Source organism: Triticum dicoccoides, chromosome 2A (genome assembly GCF_002162155.2).
Source record: "Triticum dicoccoides isolate Atlit2015 ecotype Zavitan chromosome 2A, WEW_v2.0, whole genome shotgun sequence".
NCBI classification, from domain to species: domain Eukaryota; kingdom Viridiplantae; phylum Streptophyta; class Magnoliopsida; order Poales; family Poaceae; genus Triticum; species Triticum dicoccoides.
This window is the reverse complement of record NC_041382.1, coordinates 757,263,950-757,291,718: the sequence shown is the minus strand read 5'-3', so window position 1 is coordinate 757,291,718 and position 27,769 is coordinate 757,263,950. Positions and strand designations below refer to the sequence as shown.

Below are 27,769 nucleotides of genomic sequence, written 5' to 3'. Positions count from 1 at the left end.
CTTTCCCCACTTCATTCTCTCCACCTCTACCAAGCTTGGTCTCGGCTGCCTCCTCCTCCTCAACTCATTTGCACCATAGATTCACCCAAATTAAATGGTTAAATTTCTTTTTTTTGATAGGTAAGTAAGGGGAAAGCTTTCTTTGTGTTCTAGATCTACTTTTTTCTCCCTCCAACAACGTACACACTTTTTATGGCCTAGATCTACGTATGTTTGTGGTGTTGCATATGTTTGTGTTTGCAGGTACTGGTATTTCAAATGCGTTAGTTGCCAATATTTCCGTTTCGGCGAGAATTTGGCACTATGCATTCTTTTTAGTCCTATTTTTGGCAAAGTCATGCCAATTGTTTTGGTTCTAAAATATCATTTTGCTCTACCCCGCAGGCGACCATGGTCCACACGATGACTGAAGGCATCGTGAATAGGTTTTTGAGCTCCGCGAAGGCCGAGATGCTTCAAAAGAACGAGACGGAGATAAGATGTCCGTGTCGAAGATGCAAGCTAAAGAGCCTTATGGACCCGAATTCCAGACAGGTGCGGGACCACCTGCTCTTGCGTGGTTTCATGGATGGCTATCGGTAGCAAGGTGATGAAGATGATTATGAAGTCGTCCATGGGGGCCGGGCAAGAAATAAGGAAGGGCGGCAAGACAATAGCGGCGAGGGCGGGCGAGAAGACGAAGAATCTCCAGGACATGATCCGAAGTAGATGCAGGACACAGTCATCATGTAGAAGATGCCGGACATGATGATGAGGAAGATCAAGACGAAGGGCATGATCATGAAGATGAAGATGCCGGAGCAGACGACGATGAACCATCGATGAGCTGGGTGCAGGACCCTAATATTCAAGAGCTGCTTCTCAAGCAGACGGGTAACACAAGAGCTGCCGCCCGAGAGAAAGCCAAGCTGGATCAACTGGAGATAGACGCGGTTACTCCATTGTATGAAGGATGCAGGCCCGAGGATACCCACCTGAAAGTAATGCTCATGGCTCTGGAGACGAAGGTAAAACACAAAATGACTGACGCATGCTTCGACGAGAACATGTCATTCTGGCACGAACGTCTTCCCAAGGGGAACAAGTGCCCGACCAGTTTCGAGGAGGCGAAGAAAATCGTGTGTCCTCTGGATTTACCGCACATGAAATACCATGTGTGCATGAACGATTGCATCATTTATCGGGACGAGCATGCGGAGTTTACCATATGTCTGGTGTGCGGCGTCTCTCGATACCAGAAGAGGAAGAAAGCTCCTCGAAAAGTGGTGTGGTACTTTCCGATCACTCCTCGTCTGCAGCGGTATTTTGTGGATCTTAAGCTAGCAAAGCTCCTGCGTTGGCACGCGGATAGGGAGGAGAACAAGCGAGAAGATGACGGAAATGATCCGGAGATAAATAAAAAAGACAAGATGCTGAGTCACCCTAAGGATGTGAGCTAGTGGCAAGTGTTGAACTTCGAACACCCAGAATTTGGGGACGATCCAAGGAACATCGTGCTGGGCGCGAGCACCGATGGAGTCAATCCGTTTGGCAGCCAGAGAAGCACACATAGCACCTGGCCTATGTTTGTGTGGATGTACAACCTTCCCCCTGGATGTGCGTGAAGAGGAAGTACATTCACATGAGTATGCTAACTGAAGGGCCGAAACAACCAGGGAATGACATCAATCTGTATCTGGGGCTGCTGAAAGAGGAGCTAGACACGCTGTGGAAAACGCCAGCCACTACGTGGGATGCCGCAACGAAAGAATATTTCCCTATGAGATCTGCACTGCTCACGAGGGTGCACGACTATCTCGGTTACGGATTTGTCGCGGGGCAGGTTTTCCACAGATTTTGTGAATGCATCAGGTGCATGGATGACACAACGTATCGCCAGCTAGATAGAGATCCCGAGTCTTCAAAAACCGTGTTCATGGGACATCAAAGGTGGCTTCCCGACGATGACTCCTGGAGAAAACGCAAGGATCTGTTCGATGGTGAAACCGAACCCCGAAGACCCCCAGGTACGAGGAGCGGCGAGTAAATAGAGGAGCTGTTGAAAAATTGGAAAGAGTGCCCACCGCCGGGAAAGAAGCGAAAGGCGCCATAGCCGCTGCTGAAGGTATGAAAAACGAGGTCTGTTTTATGGGACTTGCCGTACTGGAAGATCGTCCGTGTGCCTCACAGCCTTGATGTCATGCATATCACGAAGAACGTGTGCGGGAGTCTGCTTGGTACCCTGCTCAACATGCCAGAGAGGACTAAAGATGGGCCGAAAGCAAGGGCAGACTTGAAATCAATGGGCATAAGGGAGGAGCTTCACGCAAACCCTAATAATGATGAGGCGAAGGACACGGAAAGTCGTCGCAAAGGCAAAAAGGCCAAGAAGATCGAAATATGATTGCCCTCCCGCGTGCTTCACTCTAAGTCAGGAGGAGATCGAGCAGTTTTTCACTTGCCTCGTAGGAGTAAAACTTCCTTACGGTTACGCGGGGAAGATAAGCAGATACCTAGACTCAGCGAAGTAGAAGTTCAGCGGGATGAAGTCTCCGACTGTCACGTGTTGATGGCGCAGGTACTTTCTGTTGCAATCTGTGGGATCATGGACGCGCACGTCCGTGAAACGCTATTTGGCCTATGCAACTTTTTCGACGTCATCTCTCGGAAGTTGGTTGGCGTGAGGCAACTCAGAAGGCTACAGGAAGAGATCGTGGTGATACTATGCGAGCTTGAGATCTACTTCCCAACCGCATTCTTAGATGTTATGGTGCATCTGCTGGTCCATATCGTGGAGGATATCATCCAACTCGGGCCGACATTCCTGCACAGCATGATGTCGTTCGAAAGGATGAATGGTGTCATCAAAGGATACGTTCGCAACAGGGCACGTCCAGATGGAAGCATAGCCAAGGGCTTTCTGACCGAAGAGTGCATCTCCTACTGGATGAATTATCTAGGCATCGAGAACCCCGTTGGTCTGCCCGTCAACAGGCACCTCGGCAGGCTCACTGGATGGGGTCACCGCGAGGGTCGCCGTGAAATGCATGTTGACTTCAAGGGTCGACTCGCCGACTTTGAAAGAGCAAACCTAGCCGCGCTACAACACATAGACGTGGTCGATCCTTGGGTGGTAAAGCACAAAACCTTTATTGAGAAGACGTACAATGACCGAGGCCAACAGAGGACGGACGGAGATATAATCAAAGAGCACAACTCATGTTTCACGCGTTGGTTCAAGGAGAAGCTTCTGTCATACCCTTTACATGAGGATTCTTCCGCGGAAGAAAAACTCATATTCGCCTTGTCACAGGGCGCTGAGCACAACCTGATGACCTATGAGGCGTAAGATATCAACGGCTACACATTCTACACTGAGGAAAAGGACATGAAGAGCAATTATCAGAACTCCGGGGTAACGATGGAATCCTACACCGGTAACGACAAGGAAGATACTACAGAAGGATCGAGGAGATCTGGGAGCTGAGCTACGCTGAAGAGAAGGTCCCGATGTTCCGTGTCAGATGGGCCAAGAGCGTCCTAAAAGAAGACCGGTATTTCACCACCATGGTTATACCCGAAGCCAAATCCAAGACCGCGGGCACAAACGTCACCGTGAAAAATGGGCCATGTGTACTGGCTTCCCAAGTGGACCAATGCTTCTTCATTATCGACTCGTCAAAGCCCAGTCGTGTTGTCGTGAGGAGAGGCAAAAGGAACATCATCGGAATGGATAGAGTCGCCAATGAGCAAGACTTCGACAAGTATGGCGACCCGAAGATGGAAGATGGCGACGACGATGAAGTACCATACACCACAAGAAGAAGCAGGACCACCCTACCTAAAGGACGTCCGTTCAAGAGAAGATCAATTCAAGGGGTTCCGGGGATAAATTATTCAACCGCGAGAAATAAGGGCAAGAAGATTGTGAAAAGATAGCTAAGATCGAATCACGATGTGTCGGTCGCGTGTGTGTGTCAGTGGCAAGCTCAATTATTACATGCAACTAAATTATTACATGTATCACTTGATTTCAACCATTTCATCTAATTCTAAATCTTTGCACAATGGTTTTATCACTCCATTTTCATTTTCCTTTTCTTTTATCTCAAATCTTTGCATAAAGGTCATGCCCAATTTTTTCTTGACCTAGAAGGTGCCCGATTCTCAACCGAAACAAAAATTAATCAACATTTATAGTTTGTTAACTGAAATTGTTAAATGCAATCTAGTTTGTTAACTGAATACCTGCAGTATTATTCAGAATAAATGCAGTCTAGTTTGTTAACTCTAGTAGTGTACTCCTGTTAAATGCAGTCTAGTTACTCCTGTTGTTCAGATTCACGATGTACGAGCATCTCTAGCCGCGCCCCCAACAGGCCCCCCCAGGCCACTTTTTTGGCGCCGGCGCCAAAAAACGCCCTAGTCGCGCTCCCAGGACGACGAAAAGCGCCGGTTCGGCCCTTTTTTTCGCCCGGTGGCCGCAGGCCGAACCCGGCGCACTAGGGGGCGATCGGGGGCTCCGGCGCAAGGGAAAAGCGTGGCTGGCCCACATCGTCAGGCGAAAAGTCAAGATTTTCTTCCCCGACCCGTCTTCCACCCCCCGCGCCCTCGGCCGCCACTAGCTATATGTCGGCGCCGCCCGCTGCCCTTCACCGCTAGATAGCCATTCCCCGTCGGACAAATAGCAGAGGTTCGCCACGGCAACCCCTCCAACAACAGCTGGGCGTTTCCGGCCGCCGTTTCCGGCCGTGGAGGGGCATTTCGGCGGGTGCACGCCCACCGAGCGCAAGGTGTTCAGCGATTTGCTTGCCTCGGCGATGGACTCGGATGACGAGGAAGCGCTCACCGCACTGCTGGAGGAGGAAGCCGAGGCCGACGTCCAGGAAGAAGAGCATATGATGGTGCTCGCCACCCTCGCCCAGTTGCTGGCGAGCAATGAAAAGCTGCGGCGAGGTGGGATGGCGCCGCGGCGGGTGAAAGCAAAAAACCGGCATTGTCTCGAAGGTTACTGCATGCTCTACTCCGACTACTTCGCCGATGCTCCACTTCACGGCGACAAAACATTTCGGCGCCGTTATCAGATGATCCGAAAGCTCTTCCTCAGGATTGTGAATTCCATCCGGGAGTTCGACAACTACTTCAAGTGCAAGATGGATTACACCGGCAAACTTGGATTCACCTCGATTCAGAAGTGCACGACAGCGATGAGGATGCTTGCATATGGAGCTCCCGTTGATTCACTGGACGACTATGGGCGCATGGCTGAGTCCACCCGCATAGAGTGTTTCTACAAGTTCTGTCGGGCAGTGGTGGCAGTGTTTGGACCGCAATACTTGAGAACACCCAATGCGGAAGACACTGCTCGGATCCTAGCACAGAATGCATCAAGAGGATTTCCTGGAATGCTTGGAAGCATCGACTGCATGCATTGGAAATGGAAGAATTGCCCATTTGCTTGGCAGGGGATGTACAAAGGCGCCAAAGGTGGTTGTAGTGTGGTACTTGAGGTGGTGGCCACACAGGACCGTTGGATTTGGCACTCCTTCTTGGGTATGCCAGGAACTCACAATGACATCAATGTGCTGCAGTGCTCTCTTGTCTTTGCCAAGCTTGTTGAAGGTCATTCTCCTTCGGTGAACTTCGAGATCAATGGGCGGCACTACAATAAGGGGTACTATCTAGCTGATGGCATCTATCCGAGATGGTCGACATTTGTGAAGACGATCTCAAACCCTGTGCCAGGAGGCAAGAACGCCTGGTTTGCGAAGATTCAGGAGGCTTGCAAGAAGGATGTCGAGCGGGCATTTGGTGTGCTCCAATCTCGATTTGCTGTTGTCCGGTACCCCGCTCAGACCTGGTCGAAAGATCAAATGTGGGAGATTATGACTTGCTATGTCATCTTGCACAACATGATCATCGAGAGCGAGCAAGAAGACCCAGTGTTTGACACTGAACCATACTACAGGCAGGGTCCTCTAGCCGAAGTTGATTACCAGCTACCGGCAACCTGGACTGCCTATCTCAGTATGTGTCAGGAGATCCGAAACCCACAGGTGCATCATCAACTGCAGCAAGATCTGATATAGCACCTATAGAGGCTCAAGGGCGACGCCGGGCGCGACGTGTGATGAAATATGAGTTTTTATTTGTTGAGCTATATAATTTGTATTGAACTATTTGTTGTTGTACTATTTTGTTAAAGTCTTTGATTTTTCTGTGATGAAATATATGATAAAAAAATTATTTTGATAATTGAACGCCGAGCAACGGCGAACCACGACGAATATGGGCCTATTGTCGCCCATATGGGCCTTTTATTCGCTGAAATGGGGCTGAAAAGTGGGCCAATATCGGCGCCTGGGGGCGACGACTGGGCGCAAAATCGCCCCCAGCGCCGATTGTATCGCTGGCTCGCCCCCAGGGGGCGATTTTTATGCATCCTGGGGGTCCAACGGCTGGAGATGCTCTAAGCTCATAGTTTAAATGTTTGTTTAATAAGTAGATGCCACAAGAAACAGTTGTCCCACAAAAAGAATAAGTAGAAGAACACCTATTTTTCTTAACTGCTGCTTCACCCATCATGTTCGCGGGACAGTTCAATCCTCTGTTGTACAAAACTCCCATCATTAGAATTAATAAGGGGACCTCCAATACCAACGTAGTACACCAAAAATATAAGACTGAGTTAGGTTACAGGGAGAAGTACAGGGAGAAGTTGCGCAATGCCAAAGACATAGTTGTTTACAGTATGCGCTTTAATATAGGAGTAGTAAATTAAGGAGAAACTAGCAAAATGGCCCGTGAGTTGCAACAGGAGAATAAGGGTTATCCTCGAAATCGGGTCTCCTTTTCTTGTGATAGACTCACTCATGATCAATGATTTAATAGTATAAAAGAGAGGTAGCGGTAGTAATTTTAAATACAAAAAATAACTTTTCTTCTAGGAATTGTTTTGTGTTTTTAACAATTAGAAATATATGAAACATATGAATATATCTCCAAAAATATTAATATATCACATCCTAGAAAAAATATGACCAGTGTTCACAGAATTTTTGGAAATTAAAAAAACAAATTCCAGCCATGCATGATTGCATAGTTGCAATAGATGGATGAATCTACACATAACTATGTTTATCAATTATCACTTACACATTAAATAGGTTGTAAACAATTTTGCATATACCAAACTCAAAATATATTTGAACATTGTAAATGGTATAGTTGAATATGTACCAATATCATACACAAATAATTATATTAGCATATATGTATGTATGTATGTATGTATGTATTGACTGAGCAAATAACAAAAAATATATAAGAGTAATAGTTTAGTCCAGATATGTATGTTCATGCATGCAAACTTGGGGGGAAACATACTTGTCATAACGCTTGCCTAACAACACGAGTTTATTACTAAGCTGGGTCTGTACTAACATTCAGAATGCATGGATACTGAATAGCTACTACAGTTAGGCTACAAATATGAAGTAATTCATAGGAACAGCATTCCAGTAATTGTAAATATCTAGGGTGATTATTTCATTGCTTTTGATCTATAAAGAGCAGCGCTATGCTTACGATGAGAAAGACCAAGAGACACATAGTATGTCATATCATGGGAACGTGGACACAAAGATTAGGCAATTTTGGCATAACAAATGTGGTTACTAAAACTGATAGCTTGATCCCTACTGAGCTAATCTGGTGATGTCGTGGAGGTCATTTATCTTTGGTCCCATGTGGTGGTCCATGCTTGACAATAATCAAACAAATATTTCTAAGGGGGTAGATCAAGTGATCCTGGGGAAAGGAGGGTATGGTAATGATTAGAATTGAGGAGGCTGGTCAATGCAGGCGACCCTGCAATCGCCATGATAAGAATCTGAGCAGCCATGGAGGAGACCATAGGGAAGCAGGAGCTGCTTCTCCGCCATGCGCGAGGATAACGTCAACCAATCTCAGGCGATCACTCGAAGTGAACCTTCTGCTACTTCTTGCAAGGTAGATGAATGGTGGGCATTCTGTTGTGGTCGCAAAACATGTTGACCTTCCTCTCGCAGCGAGCCGTCACCGGTAATGTCTGCTTCAGTCGCTTCACAAGCACCAGCTTGCCGAAGGCCGTGACCATGCAATGACGTGGATCTTTCCATCATCTCAAGATGTCGTGCCGTCAGCATGGCCGGAGCTCATGGCCAATGACGACAAAGCCGCTCAGGCCCCCGCCCCCATGCCGTCGATCACCTCGTCAAGCCTGTTCCGCTGCTCGACCCAAGCTTCCGGCTGCTCGTCTGCCTAATTAAGCTGACGGGCCAACCTCTCAGCACCTCGTAGCGGGAGTCAAACGAAAAAAGGTAAGATGAAACGTCTGTGCCTTGTTGGTTTTTGAACTCCAGATCAAATCATCATAGGAGTTATACATGCACGTACAAAGCTAGCAACGCAACGCACAACGAGGCAGCTTAATTGATTCTGGCTGTACATGCTCTGCTCGCCGCAGAGGTACGTACCCGCGGAACCGAAGCTAGCTTTCACGTGGAATTGTAGCCTTGTATGCATACGTACGCGAACGTTGCTTCTGCCGGCTTCAGATGAATTAATCGATCTCGGCGACTCTCTCAACGGAAGGTCCTTGTGACCGTGGTTCGTTTGCTCTGTGCGTTGCTAACCCTGACATCCGTATTGTATGGTGTAGTCGTCATAGTCGTGCTATGCATGTTGTCGTCGTCAGCGTCATCAGTGCTGCAAGTCTTGATCGCTGAGCTACAAGATACCGTTGCCACTGAACTGCAAGCCGTCGTTGCGGTTATTCATGTTGTCGATGTCGCTAAGTGCTGCCGCAAAGGAAGAGTTCACTGCTGCAAGCGTGACAGGGCGATGTGCCCGACGACACATGCGGGGCTGCAAGACCCAAGGGCGACGAAGAAAAGCTTCTCAAGGTGAGGAGATCTAACCCTGCTCGCGTACCTGTTTTTTTACCGAAATGTTAACGCCCACACGTGTGGGCGTTGACCATCTCGACCACACGCATCCATCACCGTTCAGTACTATATGTATGAATCTTGACACAATCTGGCTGATTTTTCTGTGCCACGTAGGATAAGGCGTGTGTGTGGTGTGTGACATAGTTTGTCCACACATCCGTTTTACCACACGGAGGCGCCGGTGTGTGGGCGTTTAGCAGTTCACCCACACACCAGTTTTCAGTCAGGCACAAGGGCTGGTATGTGGGCATTTGCCATCTCGCCCACACGCCCGTCTCCTCTCCCACACCCAAGTTGTTAGTTGCCATGTGTTTTGCAGTGCACATGGCAACTGCCCCTAGTGTGCTTTATAAGCAGGTGGCAACTCTTTTTTTTACCCGAGTTTGCCATATGTTTTGCAGGGTACACGGCAACTGCCTAGTGTGCACGTAAGCAGATGGCAACTGTCTTTTACCGAGTTGCCATGTGTTTTTGCATGGTACATGACAACTGCTCCAACGTGCACGTACATGGCAACTGCCCTAACGTGCACGTAAGCAGATGGCAACTCTTCCTTTTTACATGGCAACTGCCCTAGCATGCTTGTGAGCACATGGCAACTCTCTCAACTGCCTAGTGTTAGTATGTGGCAACTCCTAAAGTTATGAAATCATGGCAACTACATTAGATCAGACCATACATGGCAACTGCAGTTGAGCAACCATGGCAACTGCAGTTGTCCGACATGGCAACCGTAGTTCAGCGACATGGCAACTGCAGATAAACGAACATGGACGAGGGTCTGGACCATGGCAACTGCGGGCGCGCGGTGGGCGTCACGCGTCGCGTGCGGGACCAGAAGGGTACGAGGCCTGACATACGGGCGTGTGGGCGTTATCAACTTCGCCCACACGCACGCGTGTGAGAGGGTTCAAGAGGGAAAAAAAGATGTGTGTGGGCATTAGTTGTTTTGCCCACACGTAGGTGTGTGGGCTGGTTGCTGTCCATGCCACACGAGGCGCATGACACAACTACCCAATACACCACACGTGTGGCAGTTATCGGGACCTTTTTTTATTACTCCTTCGTAGGAGGAGTCTCCTCCAGACTACGCAGGAGCTGGAAGCCCACGGGGAGTCTCGTGGCCAATAACTCTCTTGGATATGCAAATAAAAAACAATAGCCAGAATTTACATAGATCTTCTTTTGAATCTTAGTCGTTAGATATTTATGGTTAACACAAAATCAACGGATATAAAGAGATGATGTATGAAGAACTATGAAATCTTATGTCCTTTAATATTAAGTAAAGATTTCAGATTGTTTTTTTAAGAATACCAAGTTCAGATAGATAGATTCTGATGCAAGCATCTATATAAATGCAAGAAAATAACAATCACAAGTGCACCTTCTTGATTTTGCAAGTGGACAACTGAAGGTCTCCACAGTCAAGTTCAGTAGGCTCCTCGCGAGGCTCGTGAGTCACTTCACCCATTGTGACCAACAATAATCCCTCACCAGCATCACGCCCTATAGCCACTACTTGTTTAAATGGCTTTTGTACCGTAGAGAAAATATTTTCTGGACGAGAAGAAAGGAAATGCTTGCCAATGCTAGTAGCCTTTATTCTGAATTATACTGCAGGTATTCAGTTAACAAACTAGACTGCATTTGAGAAATAACTCTAGTAGCCTTTTTTCCTATTTAGAGCGAACATGGCCGACAACGATGAGGCCGGCGGTTCGGGCAAGCAATTCTGGGAGCTGTCCCACGAGATGGAGGAAGAACCCCACCGCTATGAGGATGCCGCAGAAGACACCGATCCCGACTACACAACCCCTAGTGGCGTCGGGGATGACACCACTGATGGTGCCGCCGGGGATGCCACCACTGATGATGGCAGCGAATGCACAGATGGCAGCCAACCGAAAAGGCAACGGAAGGACCGGCGCCCGAACGTGCTCGGCGCCGTCAAGGAGGAATTTACTGAAGTGTCATCCAGTGGGCATCCAACGATGCCCAAAGAATTAGTCAGTGGGTACGCAGGACAACTCGGGTGCATTCTCCGGAGCACCGTCTCGATCAACACCGAGAACCTAAGGCATCATGACCGAGGGAATTTGCGCAACCTCCTCTTCATGAAGCTGCACGAACGATAGAAGTTCCCCGGTGACTTCGCAAACACACGCCTCTCAGGGAATAAAGTGAACAGTGCCGCCCTCACGAAGATGAGCACGGCCCTGGCTACTTGGAGAGCCGCGGTGAAGAGAAGGATTCTAAGGCGTGATAGTTATGCGAAGATCAAGGAGACAAATCCTTCGATCAGCGAAGCTGACTACATGGAGTTCAAGATCAAGTGCGAGAGCAATGTATCCGCGGAATCAACTCAGTGGGGGAAAGATATGCAGGACTTGAACTTAGGGGTTCACAAACTCGGTCCCGACGGTTACAGAGTGGTGGAACCTAAATGGGACAAGGAGGACGCGCAGCGTGCCGAGCAATTCCTACCGCCCCTCTTCGATAAATACCATGAAAAGCAGACCAGGAACTATGTCAGGGCCCGGTACAAGGTGGACCCGGTAACAAAGAAGCTTACCACGGATCCGAAGGTGAAGGCGCTTGAGCTTGTTTTGGTAAAGAATACACCCCCGCGTAATTAGCTCCGTATGGTTGCATTCTAATTAATGAAGCCACATTTCTAAATGGTTCATGTTCCTTCCACAGGAAACTGAAAGTAGTAGCGGGGTCGTCTCAGAGCTCCCCTTGGGACACCACTTTAAATAGGGCGTTGAACATAATGAAACGCAAGAATAAGTTCAGTAAGCCATCGTCAGCTGGTCGTGTGGCCAGCAAAGGCTTGCCCACGAAATGGTCGGAATACTATAAGGCTGGGCGAAAGGAGAGAAAGATCAGCTCGAAAAGCCAGGAGCGCGAGGTTAAAGAACTCAAGGCATAAGTGGCGCGGATTTCGAAGATAGTCCAAGAGCAAGTGCGAGACCAACTGGGAGCGACGATCACCGCCATTATGCCTTGCTTGCTTGAGGGGCTGCGGGGGTGGATTGCGGGAGGCCAACAGGGGCCGCCCCGATTCCCAGCTTCACGGGCAACAACTCGCACAACGCGCCGACATTGGTGTCTCTGGCGGAGGCGCCGACATTGGAGCTTAATGCACCCGGGTGTGGGAAGAATACGCCGGTTGGCACCTCGGCAGCAAGCGGCCCCTCTGTCACTTGCACGCCCGCCGTTGGCGGTGCCTCGACATTAGCCGAGCTCGACGCCATCACGGTAACTAAGCCTCGGCCGATGACTTCATCTCCTTGCCTTTGACCGGGCACCTGATGCCTACAAGTTTTCGCAAGGCGCCGCCAACGTTCCATGCACTCTCCTGCACTTCATGGACGACGACTTGATCGATGTCGCCAAGGCCAAAATCGTTGAACCGGGCAACAGCGTGTTCCATAGTAATCCGATGCCACCCACCATGTATAGGGTTCAACTTGTTCGGGTGCTGCGGGGCTGCGATGACTTGTTACCTCCGTATCGACCCCCTGGGGCCGACGAAGATGATGTGATGACCCTCAGTGCCTGCTTAGGCTGGTCTATGCTTTGGCCGAAGAGCCAGATTCATTTGGGGGCGGGGGACACCACCCCACAGACAACACCACCAGTCGTGCCGGCGCCAAGCCATGGCAACACCGCCGCAACGCTACCGCCGTCAACTGATCCGGACATGCATATTGCACAGATCCGGATGATGACGATGGTACATTTTCCAACGTCAATAAGTACATGAACGAACATGGGTACAATGACGAATTCTTGGGGCCTCCTTCTCAAGAACCCAACCCTGCAAAAGAAGATCGCGATCTAGTTGGTACCGCGGAGAAACCCAATTGCAACAGGCGTCGTCTGGCGTTCAGTTCTCAGGAGACGCCTCCAGCTGCCGCCTTCACCGAGACTCAAATAACCGAGCTGCGAAATATTATTAGCCCCAACACACTCAAGAAGGTGGTCTCTGAGCAGAACTCGATCCCATTACAGCAGAAGAAGTACAAGGGACGGGAAAGAAAAAAAAACAAGGGTGCGAGCCAGCCGGCACCGAGTACGATCCGTGCTCAGGACGGGCCACCAATAACTAAGGATATCTCAAGGAGGGTGCATGTGGCTGGTAGGCCAATGCTACCGACTAATCTGCTCAATGCTGCAACCGGTGCTATGCGGAGTCTGCATGACAGTGTTCTTTCTATGGAGATCTGGCGTCTCTCTGAGAATGATGTGGCATACCCGGTTTTCGTGGCCAAGGTGCCAGAGGGCAAGGGCTTTGTCGATAGCACCATCAGGCGAATGATCATCATGCGGTTTGATGACATCTTCGCTATGTTTAACCTTCATCCGCTGCACTACACCTTCATTCGGCTATTTTCGCTCAGTATGAAGATGCGGATCATTAGAGACAAGATCCCGTACATCGTGATAGTCGACCCCTTCTACATGCGTGCCAAGATCTTGGGCAGCGCTGGGGACCGGCAAGTTGCGAGTTCATACCTCGAAGGCGTCATTCTGGCGAACCCAGATAAGGATAACTTCCGCGTGCCTTACTTTTCCGAGTAAGTCATCCCCTCACCGCCCCGTAACATATGATTTCTTAGATTTTGATCGTTCTTTTTTTTCTAACATTCCGTGTTTTGTGCAGTGACACACATTGCACACTCATCCTCTTAATCCCGAAATATTCCATGGCCACGTATTTCGACTCAGACCGTCAGTCGAAGAAAGACTACACAAATATGAAGAAAGTTCTTGATGATGCTCTCACTAGTAGAAAAAGGGGCTTTGGTTCGGCCAGAAAAGAGCATTAGTACCAGTTGCATTACGAACCGGGACTAATGTGAGCATTAGTCCCGGTTCGAGCGGCTAGGGCACCGTACATGCATTACTCCCGGTTCAAATGGGACCTTTAGTCGCAGTTGGTGCCACGAACCGGGACTAAAGGGTGCGATGCCCCTTAGTACCGGTTCGTGGCACCAACCGGGACTAAAGGTGGACCTCCACACAGCGGCCATGTGGAGGGCCTTTAGTCCCGGTTCGTATAGGGGGGAGGCTTTAGTAACGACCCTTTAGTCCCGATTCCAAAACTGGGACTAAAGGCCCTTATGAACCAGGACAAATGGCCCTTTTTCTACTAGTGTCTCCCCCGCTACGCCAAATCTGGAGGCACCTTCAGGAGGCCAATTTGTAGGTATGACAAGCACGTGTTCACCCATGTAACGACGTTTCCCTGCGTCAAGCAGCCGCCTGACAGCTAGAAGGATGCCTACTACGCTCATGTTGTAATTAAACTTTAATGAACTTGTATGTCTCTTTAGTTTGGACAGTCGTTCAACTTAAATGTAATCGATGCTATTTATTAGTAGGACCATGAATCGTGCTATTAATGTGTTGCTTTTCTTTTCCGATCCTTTTGTTGCATACTTATATATTGCTTATATATTATCTGTGAGTTGCTACTAACGTTTTGTTTGTCGAGTGCATAGAGATGTCGTCGTATGTCGTGTACAAGGGTAAGGTTCCCGGAGTCTACGACGACTGGGAGGAGTGTCGGAGACAAGTTCACCGTTTCAGCGGTAAGAATTACAAAGGACACACCACTAGGGCGGAGGCGGAAGCTAGATATGCGTGCTATCTAGCGGGAGAGAGGAGGGAGCGGAGGAGGAACCGGATGAAGACCAGTTTCATCGCGATGATGCTCATGATGACCGCATCTCTCTTCTATGTGATGGTAGTTTAGATGATCGATATCGACTTTGTAATGTGACGACAAACTCGGCTAATATGATGAACTTTGCTAATGTCTCGAGACCTAAACTTGGCTAATGTTTGAACTTTGTTCGCTATTTCAAATTTGGAGACTAATATGATGAATTCTATTGTGTGATGTTTATATTGTGTGCTGTAACGTATTTTGTAACCTGTGCAAATACCAAAAAAGCAAAAAAAATAATTCCTAATATTCATAGCAGTGGCGCACCATATTGAGAATTAGTGGCGCACCAAGATAAATACCAGTGGCGCATTATTGGGCATAGTAATGGCGCACTTGGGGCATCGGTGAAGGCAAATATGGCCCCAGTAGTGGCGCGTTAAAATGGCGCATCTATAGTGCATCATTAATAGCAAAAACTGGTGCGCCACTAAAAGCCTTTTTTCTAGTAGTGCCGGCCTGGACAGCTGAGCCGACTGGGCCAAGAGGCCCAGTGGGGAAGGGGGAGCTTTTGCCCCCACTGTTATTTTTTTGTTAGATTGTTTTACCTTCTCTTTTCATTATTTTTCTTTTATTGTTTTATTTTAGTTTAATAATTATAAAAGTAGTCCCTAATAGTGTTAATAAATATGCTACTGCCACATAAGTTTGGGCAACTAAATAAAATAGTTTAATATTTTATTTATTGTAAAAGGTATTTAACTAATTATTTTGCCGTTGTTTTAACTTATTTTAGGACATTCAAATACTTTATAAAAATGTGGTTTCTCCACCATAATCACTTATGATTTATTTGTCACCCTCTGTACCTTTTAGTTTTAATGGTTGAAAACTTTTCTAGTTGACTTTATTTTAAATTTGAATTTCTGAATCGGTTTTGAACTAACGCGACACTAATAACAGTAACTGAGGTGATGAGGCATCATTAGTAGAGGATTGCTATAGCGTAATTATCCGGGCGTCACAATAGCTCACCACGCCTCCCTGCGTCGGCCGGGGCAGCAACTCTGCAAATGGTGTTGATTGCTTTTCTAATTTTGATTGAAGGGTCTCTATGCAAAAAGTTAGGGACTGTTTTGTAAATTTTGAAGTAATGTCGTCTCACACGAACAGTTCTGCCACGTCAGCAAAAGCAGGACCCACCTGTCATAATCGTGACCAAAATGGCTTAAGTCGCCAACTAGTGTTATTTCTAAAAAAATGACTCAGAATTAGTGATTTTCAGCACAAAACTGTAGAAGTGTGGTTTCTGCAATCCTAACCTTCAATGTTGATGTTTTCCGCAATTCACTCGGCACACTCGTGATGCTGTTCTCGTAAAAGTAGGCTAGATCAAGCGCCGTAGCGCCGATGACATCGAAGTTTGGTCCATGCATGGGTGAAGTTATGTTCTTCACCAAGAATCGGGGAGATGAATTGGAGCCCAAACTCATCGGCTGCCAAGTTGATTCATCAATCATCAGTCCACGCATTGGCAGACACTACCTTCTATCTAGCATTCTCTCAACAAAAACCTGAAAGCTAGCTAACTTGAGATAAATTAAAGGACGGAAGCATATGCATAAATACCAATGAAGTCCAAGATGATAAGGCCATTGGAGGCTCGGTGAAGAACATAACTTCACCCATGCATGATAAGGTATTATTGTACACTACCTTATCTCAGAAGTTACACGCGCAAGAGTTGAAATCTTTTAAGATGAATCTCAAGACCGAGACCATCTACGCTGTTGAGCTCCCATGAGACACTGAACTAACAAACAGTAGGGAATAGGTTCAGTGTCGCCCAACTGGGTGCCCATAGTCCATAGACGTCGACAATCAGGATTCGTCACCAGCGAACCCAATTGACAATGTCGATTCCAAAAATGGAGGTCAATGATGTGCAGATTTCGATGTTGCATACGTTATTTTGACACGCTGAAAACTCTTGTGTTTTGTCGCGAATACAAGGTGTTATACATTTAGAGTAATTTTGTTTTTTTTACAGAGCTCCTCGAATATCATTTGACCACCAAACTTTGCAAACACTTCTAACATTTGTTCATAGTCATTCCCACAAAGTCTTAGTTTTTTTTTGAAATGGTATGCTATATTTTCTTGCGTGGGTGTACCGAGCTGGGTATAGAAAAACCACTCTCTTATGCGGCATGGTTGTGCTGTGACATTTATTTCGTGTATTTGACACGCTATCAGGAGAATATTGCAATGAAGTTGCAAACTTAAAGAAATGATGTGACGGAGGGTTTTCTGCTACGAGCATCGCACGACTCAGGATCATGATCTTAAGTGAGATATGCATGTATCGCCCTCATACAGAGGCCGGGGGTCATTTTTATTTTCAAAGAAAATGCACACTGCAAGGAAGAATTCCAACTGAGCACGGGTGGGTGGGTGTGCCGAGCGCAAAGTGTCTTTTACCGGTGGCGGGAGCTACCGGTGCTTCTCTCACCAATAGGAGGCTGCCAACTCAAAAGTTATATACATGTATTTCTCTCCTTTATTCATTTAACTTCATTGTATTTGATTAGCTGGGGTCTCACCCATGTGCATGTCACTCACCTCTCACTTCAGACGTACAGACTATGTCTTCATTTTCTCCAACCAATAAACCTCTCTCACTTTAAAATTATTTGAAATATTTTGTAAAGTATATTTGAATTAAAAAACATTTCAATTTATTTCAAAAACTAATTTAAATTCTTTTAGAAAACAAATCTCACTCATTTTCAAAATACTAATTCCTCACACCTTTTTATGAAACTGATTTTAATTATTTCAATTTCATATATCCCAAAAGAGTGAAACAAATTATTTTTCAACTTACGAAGAATTGATATGTTTTCTTAAAAAGCATATTTTTATCCTTTCAGAAATATATTTCACAAAAGGGTGAAACTTTGTATTTCAAAAGTGTAATGTATGTGAAACGAGTGAAATTAGTTTTTGAAACGAGTGAAACATAGGAGTATTTCAATAGTTTTGATCAGTGAAAAAAGTGAAAGATAACCAATATTTTGATGAAACTGCTCTTTTAGTGTTTGAAATTCATATTTTTGATGAGTGAAATACATTCAACATTTTTCGTAAATTCGCAGTCAAATTAGTTTTGCAAATGAGTCTAATGTGTTTTTAGAAACGAGTGAAATCTATTTTTGAAACAAGTGAAATTGTTTTTTTAACGGATAGTTTTTCTGAAATGAGTGAAAACAGTTTTTCGAATTGAGTGAAACCAATATTAGAAATGAGTGAATTTTGTTTTCCATACCATGACACATATTTCGGTGTGAAATACGTTAAATATAGTGAAGTGTGATTTCTAAAATGAGTGAAATCTATCTTTTGTAAAATGGGTGTAATGTGTTTTCCAAATCTAGTGAAATGTGAAACTGACTGAAAGGTTTTATGAAACCAGTGAAATGTGAAACTGACTGAAATGCGTTTTTTGAAATGAGTGAAATGATAAAATTCAAACTAGCCAAAGTGTATCCAAGATTGATCTTGTTTTAAAGGTCTTCTCACCCTGAATTCAAAAATATAAAATATTTCAACCCTGGATATTTAGTTCAAAAGTTATCAACCTTTTAAAATGTCAGGTGGAAAACAAAGTGTATGTATTTAGTGTTCGCATGCAGCCGTGGTGGAACCGTTTGCTCTCTCTCTCTGACATCTGACAAAAAGTGTTGTTGTGGCCCCATACAGTGAAGTATATCTGTTTGTATAAGATTTGTATTGCTAAAAGACAAAAACAAAAGCATAATGAGGTCTTCAGCCAGATCAATCTCAAAGCAACATTTAACGATGGATGCTGCACCTGTAGCTCCCGGCTTTGGTAAAAATACTTTTTCGGTGTGCGGAGTAGGGGTCGAAGATCAATGCTACACCCACGGGGTTTTACGTACGTTTTATAGGGTTTAGCCAGTTGGAGAGTTTTAATTGGAGGAAAGTTACATAAGTAGTCCGTAATAGTTACTCCCTCCGTCCGAAAATACTTGTCATTAAAATAGACAAAAATGGATGTATTTAGAACTAAAATACATCTATATACATTCCCTTTTATTCATGACAAGTATTTTCGGAAAGAGGAGGGGGTACGTAGGTGTAGGATTATTGTGTTGAAGACCTGCAGGAGGGTACTTGCCAGGCACCTGCACCGGTGGGTGCGTGTCCCAGTAGTGCAGGAATTGGTCACATAGTAGGATTAGTACTTGCTTCACCGATTCGGGTCGGCACTAATTAAGCCACTACATTAAAACCATTAAGGTATGCATCAATGACGCCGCCTCACGCGTGCCACGTCCAACGCATGGATTGGGCAGAAAAAAAGGATAAAAGAAAAAAAAATATACAAGTGGTGGAGCGAAACCCTGTCATCCCCACTCGCCTCTCCTTTCCTCTTTCATCTGGCAGCTAGGGTTGTCATCGCCGCCGCCGCCGCCACACCCACCTCCACCATCCATGCCCCTCCAGCCCCGGCCATCAGAGAAGGCGCCCTCCTGAGAATCCCCATGCGGCGCTACCGTTCGGTGAGCAAGGAAGAGGAGATTCAGAGGCTCGAGGAGGTCGCCATTACCACCGGTGAAGAGGATGCAGACGTCCTCCTTGATAAGTAAGCACTCGTTACTTTGCTCGATCTGACCCGAGGGGAGGAGCGGGAAGTGGCGGCGGTGGTCTGGCCTAGTGGTGACCAGATGATAAAAAGAGGTGGAAGGCGTTGCGCCAATCAGCCTGCAACAACGGCAAGACGGCGGAGATTTGGGCACCAGCGGTGCCAAAGGTGCGCTGGCTTCCTCATGTATCCCATCGCCGTCGCCTGCCCGCCGTCTCCTTCCTGCCCCAGGTGCTGGTCTGCCATCTCTCTCTCTCTCTCTCTCTCTCTCTCTCTCTCTCTCTCTCTCTCTCTCTCTCTCTCTCTAATTCCCAAGAACGCTGAAATTTCAATCAGGTTGTATGAAAATATTACTCTACGTAACATGTACTTTTTCTTAAGCTGTTGCTCTTGCTTCTTATTTCTGAAATTTGTTTCTTGAAGCACCTTCATTTCGGCAATGCTACAAAATAATTTCTGATCTGAGTACCCAGACCACCCTGTTGTTGGTCATCTCTTGCGATTGCGCATAGCGGCCTTCTGACAGAGCCAGGTGATAGCCTCATGAGGTCCCTTTCTTCAGGCAAACTGAATTTTATGTTCGCCTTCTGCATTTTGCTCTGGCCAAGGGCTTTGTGGTCAATGATATTTCAAAGTTTCTGCCATCAATTAACAGTTAGTAGTACTATAAGTTCAGGATTTGTAATGTCATTCTACTATATAGACAAGAACTTTGTGGCTAATCATACTTGATAGTTTCTGCTCTCAGCAATAGGTATCAGTTTCACATCTTTGTCAATTTTGATATGTTGTACAAGTTGAACGATGTTGCAGATTCTTCTAAAACTGCTGCTATTCAATATGCATCACTTGTAACCTTCATTTTTTGCTTGTCATGCATACACTATCTTCATTTGTTGAGGAAAGTTACCGCCTTCCTCTTTCAAGGATCATCACCCTGATATTTGTTGTTAATTAGGGAATGGTATGTATGTTGCCGTCATTGGTAGCCTCAAGGGAGTGCAGCATAAGAAGCGTGCTACTGCTTTTGCAGTCAGGTATTGTTTTGCAAAAAAATTATGTTCATGTTCGAGTGATGCATTGAAGCATGCTAACTGGATATAAATTTTCCATTTCAGACATATAACTGATTACAATGAGGTCACACTGCATTTCATTCAGTGTGTATGGATGCATATACAGAACACCAAATCAAAGGTATGCTCGTGATCTGCAGTAGAAATGTCCCATGCAAACACTCCCACCATAAGAGTCTTTTGGTCCTCAATTACAACGCTTGGTTAAAAGGATTATTCTGATCATGGTTAATTGTAGGTTGGCAGTCCTGCACACACCAATTCTTCTGTAGGAACCCCCTTTTCCAATAGCATGAGCGAAGCAGCCACTCCAACCTTTGTGAAATCCAACTCAATAAGCTGCGCAGAGGTTGTCAGTGTCGCTCAAGGGAGACGCTGTTTTTGGCTGAGATGACGTTGACGCCTCCCACAAGTTGCTTTGCTTCTTTGCAGGTACACCAATTTTAGTCTTCCTCTATGGATGATTGAATTTCTAAATATGTTTAGATAAACAAAGTGTATACCAACTCATTTCGAATAAAGTGTTGACGTCATCACAAATATTTATTGCTTCTGTTGTAGTTCAAATGTTTTATTATAGTTCTTCCTTTCCTATTTCTTTCTGTTGAGCAGCTACAAAATTAATCTGCTGGACAAAGATTCTCTGTGAGCATTATCATCACAGTGATACTAATTTCACCCCAATTTTTGGGAATGGATCATATCATAGCTTAGCGGCTGCATTTACTTCCAGTCCTTACATGTAAAAACATTTTTTTAAGTGTGAATTAGTTGTTATGACGACCATACAGATTTGATCATCTTTTGCATAATCGACTGTGCAAACATTGAAAGATGAATGGTCTAGAACAGATTATAAGCTACCACCAGTGGCGGAGCTAGCATTTGAGATCAGGGTGGTCCGCTCCTAATTTTTTTAATAAGAAATGTGACAAGTGGATGTTCTAACTAATTACCAAAATATCACATAGAAATTGTTCAATGTAGTCTTTCAAACACACGAGAATTCTCAATTAAGTCCAATTTTTTCATAAAGAAGGTTACATAGTACATACTACATGGACAATCGTGCATACCTTGAGAAGTTCTTCGGTTTATTCTTTGGCTATATCTGTATAGCCCCTGCCTTCTTCTTTCCTATCTTCATAACTTCTCTCTGAAAAAGAGAAACAATGTCTCAGGTCCTTTTCATTCTTCAACAATTCTGTAATAAGAATTTCGATCAATAGAGTTAAAAAAATCTATCAATAAAGCTATTTGGGCAGAAATTATGTGCAAAATAATGCATGTGTTCGGTTAATCAATAGGATAGGATAGCACAGCAAAACACAAACCCCAAATAAGAAATTGGGGAAGCAGAAATTTAGCCGCGCATGGCAGGCGCAGGGGCGCACACAGCTCGCTGTCACCGGGGGCGGGAAGGACTAAAGGAGAGGCGGGATCCTCCTCGACGGCTGGATTCTGGCCGGCGGCTGGCGACCGGAGAGGCCGGTGACAAACGCGGGGTACGGCCGCATGGCTCTGGGAGGGCGTCGGCCGTCGAGATGAGGCGGTTGTCCCCTCGCTCGATGTGGCCGACAGGAGAGTGCGTGGCTTGGGCTGTGTTTGTCTGTCAACAGGTAAGTTCTATTGGGCCAACTGTTTTTCTTTGGCCCAGTCAAAATTTATATGTATATAAGCCGATCCAAATTGCCTGGCCACCCTGTAGCTCCGCCCCTGGCTACCACAGTATGTGCGGTGTGAACACGTAAGCCTCCTTGAAGATATCAATGTTGTATTCAGTGATTCATAGGTAATTCAATCCGTGTTTTTCATTTTTTGGTTGCTATTGAACTGCATAATATATCTCCCTGAAAGTATTATGTTTAAAAGCACCTATTGATGTTCTGTTTCATTCTTTTCCTTTGTAGGAGCTTCTTGTGGTAGATTAAAGAGGTGTACACTTCTTCTAAGAACTACTATATTTTTTCTGTATATTAGGGTCTGTTTGGATTGGTTCCTATACTTGCCCAACCAAATAATTGGCGTTGACCGAGCGATGGGCGTTTGTTTCGATTGGCGCCGATAAATTAGCTCGCCCGCTGCTCGTCAGCCCTTTGCGTTCAGTTTTCCGCCAAATCATTGGCAAGGCGGGGGCGGCCGAAACCTCCACCAATTTTTTGGCTAGCCCATGGTTGGCGGGGCGGGCATTGGCAGAATCCAAACAACCTCTTATGCTTTTCATTCAGTTAAGAGTATGAACTCATGTTCTAGGAATTGAATGTGATAGTTCATGTTCAGCGGATTTCGCTGGCAGATACACACGGTGCTCACGAGCGCCTCGAGCAACATGGATCCGATGTTTATGATGAATCATTTCACGATTAGTTAGAGGCTGCAGTGAAACATTACTATATGTGACAAGTATTTCTTTTCTTAAGCTGTTGTTGTTGTTTCTCATTTCTGAAATTTGTCTTTTGATGCCTAATTCAGACAACATAGCACATTACCTTTCTGCTAAATTTTATAAGTGACAAAATATGTTTCAGATACATCACTGCCGCTTTCCGTTTTACTCTTTTTCTGAAGTAAATAGCTTCATTCTTATGCTTCACAATTTCCAGTGGGAAAATCACATTTCATATTTCTAAGCTATAGTGTATCATACAATGAACAGAGTGAAGAGAATGACCAGCCAGAGTACATCCGCGGTGAGCACATGCCTTATTTCTCACAGGATCATGATCAACCATGTATCACCGTACTTCTTTATCGACTGCCTTCAACTATTCACTACATCTGCTAGATCAATATTTATTTCCTTTGCTGCTCATTGCTCTACTTTTGCTTACTCAATGTTTCATTTCTTTTGTACTGATTACTTTTAGCATGCAAGGCTTTACAAATTACTTTCACCATCTCCTATATTTCAGAACTTCCACCTGTCTCATTTCGAAAACTAATTTTTCAATTAACTTATATGACTTCACGTCTACGCCCCGCCTACGCTGTTATATAGCTTAAATTTCTTTTCCCAAATAAACAATCACAATTATAGCTCCTGCAAACGGTACATAACTTGCTTCTCACCTAAATTGAAATGATTGCAGGAACACCTTGTGGGATCCAGTACTTCGAAGAGCTTGAAGATCATTGTTACAGGGGTAATGAGGTTAAGCTCTATGAACACCAGGTAGACGCTCTCTTTGCTATGTTTTGGCACAAGGAGCCAGACATCAAGTACTACATGTGCACAATCAATAAAACATTTGCTAAGCCAGGCCACCGCATGGTAACCACAAAAACACTCTTATCTTCCATATCACACAACAATCTATGTTCATCTAAATCACATGCTTTCTTGTAACATTACTTTCAGGTACAATGTACTGAAGACAATCTGCTGGACTACATTGATCCCAACAATGATACACTCATGGTCAGGCTTGCAGATGCCCGTCTACGCGTCGAATGTCGCATTATGCTAGGAACTGACAAGAGGGCCACTATAACCACCAGCTGGTCCGAGTTTCGTCCCCGTGCCAACATTCGCGAAAGAGACATCTGTGTTTTTCATTTCAGGGTCACTTTAAAGCGCCGCGTGTTCTCACCGTGCACTGCCTCTAGATCCACCATCGAAGACACCGCAGTTCCTGTGAATATAATCTAGCACAGTACATCGAATTATGCTCGTGATTAACCGATGGTTTACTTTTGGACCCTGCTATCTCATGATTTTGAAGATCTGAAAGCTATGCCATTGCCTATGTAAACTCTACTATTCTCAGTCATGTGGTTTACATCCACCTGTTCAGATCCATAATGGCACTCTTTTATATATGTCTATTAATTTCTACTCCTATTCTCTGCTTCAAATGTCAGGCGCTTAATTAACAGCAATATGAGACATGCCAACCAGAACAAAAATGTATGTGAAAGGTTCACCCACTAGCTGGCACCGCCCAGCTGCCCCTCAAGAGGCGCGTCACGGGCGCGCCCCAACCCCTAGTATACACGACGATGTACAGCCCGGCCCCTAAACGACAATTAAGTTGACTGAAAAGCGAACACCTGCAGGAAGGTACCCTACTTGGCTAGTTGCGCATCTCGCAGCGTCCGTACACGCGCGATCGCCGGAAACTACTCGGCGTCTCGCATCGGCAAGCTCGGGCGGGCCTCCTCAGTATGCACAAGTACCGGCAATGGCAGCACAGCAGACACCGACGACGGCTACGGCGTTGGCGTGCATCCCGAGGCGGCGCGGGGCACGCACGCGTTCACGGTCGCCGGCTACAGGCTGCACTGTTGGAACCGTCTAACCCTAAACCCTAGCTAGACCTCGCTCTCTCTCGCAGCTCTCTTGCTCTGCAGCGGACCGAGGAGGAAGAAGGAAACGAAGAGGTGGACACGGGGTTTTGCCTGTGCACGAACGCCTCGCCGCACGGACGGCTTTTTCTTTTCTTCGAGCTCAAACTCGATGCCCTAGTCTACACCGTTACAATGATCGCGCCGGGGCTTATATAGCCGGGCCTGCGTTGGGCACGACCCACACGCACCCACCCCTCCTGGCGCTTCGATCGGCCCGCTTGGCTCGCGGCCACCTCGCGCACGTATGCGTGCAGCTCGCGGCGAGCCCGCAGCGATCACGCCCACCTCGCGATCCCGTAACCTCCTGGTCTAAACCACGCACGCTAGCTGGGTCCGCACACACGTGCACGCACCAGCCTAACTCACGCACGCACGCACACACACCCCCTGAGCCACGGGCCAGGCGCGATCCGGTCCGCGCCCTGCGCTCACGCAGCCACCACGCTCTGGCCGTGGCTCTTATTGCCAACACTCACCCCCTGAGCCACGGCTCAGAGGAGTCCGTCGTCCTCGACGTCGGTGTTCGCCAGCAGCGCCTGCTCCGCCGCCGGCGCCTTCCGCAGCTCCGGGCAATCGCGCATGAAGTGGCCGCGCTCGCCGCACTTGTAGCAGCGGCCACGCCTGTTGCCGCTGTCCCGCGTCGCCACGCTGCGCACGTCATCGCCGTCACGAGCTCCGCCTTGCCACTGCTCCCGCGCCTGCCACTGCGCCGCAGTGTACAGGAGTTGGCCGTCCGGGCGCTCACCGCTGCTCTGCCCGCGTCGCCACACCCGCTCTTCGAAGGCGCGCAGCCTCCCGAGCGCCTCGTCGTACGTCAACTCCTCGAGGACACAGAACTGCTCGATGCCGGCGACGACGGGGAAGAGGCGATCCGAGACCGTGTCCAGGAGCTTCTTCACCAGCTCCGTGTCCCCCAGCGTCTCCCCCAGCCCCGCGAACCGCGCCGCCATGCCTGCAAGCCTCCCAGCGTACGCGTCCAGCAGCTCGCCATCTTCCATCTTCATCCGATCCATCTCGCGGCGCAGCATCGCCCTCCTCGCCGCGCGCACCCGCTCGGCGCCGACGAACCTCACTGACAGGGAGTCCCATACCTCCCTGGCAGTGGGTTTCGTCGCCACCGAGAGCAACACATCCTCCGGCAGCCCCTGCAGGATCAGTGCCCTCGCCGTCTTGCACTTCCTGTTGTTCACCGGCGAGTCGCCCGGCGCCACCGCTTCCCACAGCGTGTGAGCATCAAGAATAGCCTGCGCCTTGATCGCCCACACGGTGTAGTCGTCCGGCGAGAGCATCGGCATCCCCATGGACACCGGTCCGCCTGTGCCGCTGCCGTGTGGAACCAGTGCCATTGCCGCCGGCGAGCTCCCGAACCTGAAGCTCTGATGCCAATTGTTGGAACCGTCTAACCCTAAACCCTAGCTAGACCTCGCTCTCTCTCGCAGCTCTCTTGCTCTGCAGCGGACCGAGGAGGAAGAAGGAAAGGAAGAGGTGGACACGGGGTTTGCCGGCGCACGAACGCCCCGCCGCACGGACGGCTTTTTCTTTTCCTCGAGCTCAAACTCGATGCCCTAGACCACACCGTTACAATGATCGCGTCGGGGCTTATATAGCCGGGCCTGCGTTGGGCACGACCCACACGCACCCACCCCTCCTGGCACTCCGATCGGCCCGCTCGGCTCGCGGCCACCTCGCGCACGTACGCGTGCAGCTCGCGGCGAGCCCGCAGCGATCACGCCCACCTCGCGATCCCGTAACCTCCTGGTCTAAACCACGCACGCTAGCTGGGTCCGCACACACGCGCACGCACCAGCCCAACTCACGCACGCACACACACACCCCCTGAGCCATGGGCCAGGCGTGATCCGGCCCGCGCCCGACGCACCCTGCGCTCACGCGGCCACCACGTTCTGGCCGTGGCTCTTATTGCCAACATGCACAAGGGCCTCGGCGCCGGCAATTTCATAAGATCATCCGCCTTCACCGTCGGCGGCTACGACTGGTGCATCCGCTACTACCCTGACGGATACACTTCTGACACCTAGCGCTATGTTGCGGTCTTCGTCGAGCTCCAGAGCAAGAAATCCACGGTGAGGGCACTCTACGACCTCAAGCTCACCAACCAGGCCACCGGGATACCGTCCTTGATCGTCTCCCGGCCGTCGCCCCTTCCGGCGTTCAGCAGCAGGTGGAGCAGGCATGTCAGGGGTTTCTACAACTTCATGAAGAGGGACCTCCTGGAGGCATCCCCGTACCTGCACGACGACTGCCTCATCATCCACTGCGACATCACCGTCCTCCTCAACAAAATACCGGTCGTGGCCACACCCAACGCCAAGACGCCGCCCGAGATCCTGGGGCCGCCATCGGACCTGTCCAACAATCTCGCAAAGCTGCTGGAGGGGAAGAAAGGAGCGGACGTGGTGATCAAAGTCGGTGGGGAGACGTTCTACGCGCACAAGAACGTGCTCGCGATGCGCTCACCGGTGTTCGACGCAGAGCTCTACGGGCCAATGTGGGACGACAAGAAACAGTGTCTACAGATCGCCGACATGGAGCCTGATGTATTCAGAGCACTGCTTCACTTCATATATATAGATTCGTTGCCTGCCATGGATGATAACAACAAGGTGATTATTAGGCACTTGCTTGTGGCTGCAGACAGGTATGCTATGGGAAGGATGAAGCTCATGTGTGAGAGTTTTCTGTGCAAGAGCCTCGATGCCAAGAGTGTCGTAGCCACATTGGGTCATTGGCTCTAGCTGACCAGTATCATTGCACCAAGCTTAGAGAAGCTTGCATTGACTATATCAAACTCTGCAATTAGACGATATGTACCTGATGGCAATATGAGTCTGTTTGCTTGACTAGAGCATTTACTGATGTCTCTGTGGTTTATACTCCCTCCGTTCCGAATTACTTGTCGCATGTATGGATGTATCTAGATGTATTTTAGTTCTAGATACATTCATTTCTGTGACGAGTAATTTGAAACGGAGGGAGTAGATGATATGTAGATGAACATAATTAAGTT

General features: G+C 47.5%; 1 long non-coding RNA gene and 1 pseudogene across 1 annotated transcript; both read left to right on the top strand.

Annotated features, from left to right (window-relative positions):
* Positions 1-19,123: 19,123 nt before the first annotated feature.
* Positions 19,124-23,691, top strand: LOC119352339. The gene is made up of 3 exons (XR_005170151.1): positions 19,124-19,549; positions 23,051-23,084; positions 23,484-23,691. It is a non-coding gene; the product is annotated as an uncharacterized LOC119352339 (long non-coding RNA).
* Positions 23,692-24,575: 884 nt separating this feature from the next.
* Positions 24,576-27,562, top strand: LOC119352337 (annotated as a pseudogene).
* The last annotated feature ends 207 nt before the right edge of the window (positions 27,563-27,769 follow it).